At 34.4% G+C, this 4,349-nt stretch overlaps 1 non-coding gene across 1 annotated transcript; it reads right to left on the minus strand.

The window, feature by feature from the left end:
• Positions 1 to 368: 368 nt before the first annotated feature.
• On the minus strand, positions 369 to 3,573 carry LOC101305571. The gene is made up of 3 exons (XR_184945.1): positions 3,322 to 3,573; positions 3,070 to 3,229; positions 369 to 728 (listed from the first exon to the last, which is right to left on the minus strand). It is a non-coding gene; the product is annotated as an uncharacterized LOC101305571 (transcript).
• Between the last annotated feature and the right edge of the window lie 776 nt (positions 3,574 to 4,349).

The raw sequence follows: 4,349 nt of genomic DNA on the forward strand, positions 1-4,349 counted from the left end.
GAGAGAGAGAGAGTGTGTCACACCCTGACCTTGGGTTATGACAAATGTGGTGGATGAATTTGAAAATCAGTCCAGGGATTTTTTTTTTCGCTGAAAACTTAGAAAACTGAATTGACAACCATTTGTATAAAAGCAACTGAAATTAAACACAAAGGCAACCTCACTTATAACTATAGCCTAAATGGAACATATATGGTGAGCTACTGAAATTGGCATAGCAAAGGAATCTGGAAATTTGAATAAAGTTTCTATAAAAGCAAACCTGTACAAGTTGAGATACATACAGACACTTTTCAGTTAATGGTAAAAACTTGGTAAATGTCAAACCGTACTTGTAGAAAAGCTTGAGCTCAACTTCATAATCAAATGTTTCAAAGTTCAAACGAGAAAACACTTGCTGAGATTCAGTAAGACAAAAAGGGTAGGATTTACTGCTTTATATACACAGGCATCAGTTATAATTCACTTACAAATCTGTCCACCACATGGTATCAAAATTACATCAAATTTACCCAGATCAGTGTGGACTTTCTATTTCATACAACTATCTTAATAAAATGCCACCATTCCAAACAAAATGCATACTAAGCAGAAACTAATGAAAACAGCAGCACATACTCAGTAAAGCCAAAAAAAAGAGGCACTCAATCCACAAGCGAGCAAAACTTGATCATGAACTCTGATCTAAGACAACTCTGTAATATCAGAAACATCACCACACTCTTTTCCTGAAAACACATGAAACATAGGGAAGTGAGCTTCACAAGCTCAGTAGGTACAACATAATAATCGTTATAACTAAGATTCTAAACTAGCAACTACATCTGAAATGTGAAGGAAGGTAAAGATGCTTTGAATGTACTATCGAAACCATAAATATGACAGAAGATAGAATTAATCTTGACAAGGTACTGCTGAACATTTAGAATCAAACCAAGGCTAGATAACAACATGGAATGGCTTTACTGTAATGAATCTATCATTTCAGATCAAACGAATAAAGAACTGCCCAGGAATAGAATCAAGAACAGACTATAATAATTACTTTGCTGCATAAGGATAAATCAATGCAGATAACTGAACAAAATTAGGATCAAGGATAGATCATGACATAGAACCAATTATTTCAGATCAAATGAATAGACTAATAATGAACAGGAAAGGAAAAGTGAGCAAACTGGAATTCAGGATTTTCTCACTGGATACTCAAAACACAATGCAAAGAGAATGTCTTCGAAATTTTGATAGGAATAACCACAAAACCAAGGAATTTCTTTAACTTCCTTTTCTCTTTTTCAAAGTCTAAACTCTTTCCTTTCCTTCCCAAAACATTTGTAAAACTCTTTTCCATAAACCAAATTTCAGCGAAATCCTTGGAAACCGGTTAGAGCCCACCGCCCAGCTATACCACTGAGCAAACCCCGCACATGCGGTATCCTGATCAGGTTTTGGGTCTATTCACCCTAGGGAGTCACAATCCCTACTTAACTTTAAACCGGGCCTAACCATAAAAACATATTACACCAAAACTGGTCTTTCCATGAAACACTTTGCCTTTCCAAACCAAATCAATCATTCAAGGATTTCCAAAGAAACATAAATGCTCTTAAAAAGTAAAGTGAAGTCGGTCAAGAAGTAATTCATTAAATTGAACAACTTGCTGAAAGGGTAAAGCTTTAACAACTCCAAAAACCTTTGTAAATCACATCAGTGTAGATATATGAGATTGGGATTTAAAACAGTACTTGACAAGCTTTGAAATAAACATACTCTTGACGAGAAGTGTGAAATCATGAGAAGTTAAGAACCACCAAACTGATAGTAAGATAGTATAGACTGGTTCACAACAGGAAACTTAACATGAGAACAAACAGAGGTATGCATCAATGAATCTTGGTATCTGAATAGGATGTAGTTTACAAGAAATTGAACATGAGGATGAGTAGAAACATTTATCATTGATCACAGAAAAAAAAAAGGTATGATTCAAGTAGGTAGAGATACTGATCTAAAGAACTTTAAACAAAAGGATTCTACACACGAATGAACAGCAGGACATATGAAATAGGGAATAGACTCAAGCAAAGCCATACTAAGTTTTATTTGAAGTTAGGAAGTACTACATTGCTTCAAGAACGATCAACAGTTTTAGTAAGGTATTAGAGATGAAACAATTGCAGACATTGTACTCGAGGAAATCTTTGCTGTGAGTAGAAGTTGGTACATAGAAAGAAGTTAACAAGGACATGGACAAAGTCTTTCTAGTAACCGAAATTGGAAATAGGATTTTACTGAAATCAAAGAGCTTATTTACTATGATCAAATTGTTTCAAGAGAAGAAGATAACAAAGAATGGATACCGCTCTCTCTCTACATGCTTAAAAACTATTCAATACGGCTGGAAATTAAGACAACTTTACTTTGAGAAGTATCGAAAAAGGGAATTCCTTCACAATCTGGTAGAGTTATTTGATAAAATTGGTTAAACTCTTCCCTTTGTAAAAAGAGGCAAATCTGAAGACGTGTATATATATAAGTTCTTGATGGCAAAGCTTAGATTATAACAGACAACAATAATAACAAGCAGCAGAATAAGAGTTTACACATAGATAAAGGAACGTCTGCTACTGTATTCAAATTAGTAATTATTCACCAATACGAACTGAAATTAGAACTCAACTTGTTTACATGGAAGGCTTGATAAACGGATTCATACCAGGGGAAGACGATGAAAAGAAGGAAAGGAAACAGTTTATAATGTTATCAAAAGAGAACAACAGTTTTCAATTTCTTGGAATGAACAAAGACCTTACAAATAAACAGGTAGGAAGAAAGAATCAGATCAATTCACCATAAATTCAAGATCACAATATTCCCAAGGGAAACATATTTATCAATAAGAATCTGATCAATAAATAAGATAAACAGATGAACAGAACATATTACCAACACTCAAACTCAACAAATCATAGATGAACAAGTGAAATTCATAGAAGAACCAAACAATCACACCCAAACATAGATACTAGATTAGAATCAAAGCTATAAAGAAAATTATGTCTTCCCTACCTCAAGCCCAAGCAATCAGCAGCCAAAACTTCAAGAGATAACTCAAGCAAACTCCAAATATCATCACCCAATTCAAACGACAACAAATCCAATTAACATCATCGCCAAAGCAATCCGAGCTCAAAGGCGAACACCCAAACTACTATCGCAATCCAGCCATCTATCAAGGAATTTTCAGATACGAATCATACTCCCCTCCATTTGGAAGTAGTCTAATCAAGGATGAAAATTATGGAAGATCAGAAAACTCACTTGCAGCCATAAAGCTGTGCCTATTTCAAATGGAGAACTTCAGAGACTCCATCTTAGATGATGGGGATTCAAGCGCAGCCTTTGAGTGAGAGAAGGGACACCAATTTCTTTGCGGGAAAGAGGAAGAATAGAAAAGAGACGAGGAAGAAAGCCTTGACCGGTATGTTCGGGAGAAATCGATAAGGGACACCTGGAGGGAGAGGACTTCGCAACATGTAATAGTTTAGATCAGGGGCTGGATGCTTCTAGTATAGCTAGATATTTTAGATAAAATACTACTAATAACACATGCTTTTTAACAACAACTTAAAAACTCAACAGAGACAAATATTCTATTTAGACCAACAAAATAGAAAACAGACAACAACAAGGATTCCTATTGAAATTTTTTTAATTACTACTAGGTCATTAGAGAGAGATACCGTTTTGAAATTAAAGTGTGGTGCTCCTCATTTCGCTCATTTTTAGGTCACATTCTCACATCTCTACCGTTCAGTGTCTAGAACATAGTGTGTAGATCATTCATGCAAAATTTTATCCAATTTAGAGATAATTTGAGCTTCCGTAATTGTGATTTACACGAACGGACCCTTCCACTAAGGGATCCCTTTTTTTGACATATATGAGAAATGGGGATTACACCAACTTTTCGATTATATTTTTGAATCTCCACCATTCAATTTGTTGGTCCTTATATATAGATCAATTCTGTAAATATTTAGCCAATTTGGTGATCGTTAAAGTGTTGAAAAAGATTAAATCAATGAATGGAACCAAATCTGTCAAACATGAACCGTTCATGCTTATAATTATAAATCACAGTTTTGAATGCCTAATGATCACTAAAATTTCTAAAAATTTACAGAAGTGATCTACTCATATAGAACTACATATTGAACGGTGGAGATGTAATTTTGTGATCGAAAAGTTGGTGTAATCCCCCATCTCTCATATATGTCAAAAAAAAAGATCCCTTAATGGAAGGGCCCTATATATATATATATATATATATATATATATATATATAC

The sequence above is a fragment of the Fragaria vesca genome, linkage group LG6 (genome assembly GCF_000184155.1).
Source record: "Fragaria vesca subsp. vesca linkage group LG6, FraVesHawaii_1.0, whole genome shotgun sequence".
Lineage (NCBI taxonomy): Eukaryota > Viridiplantae > Streptophyta > Magnoliopsida > Rosales > Rosaceae > Fragaria > Fragaria vesca.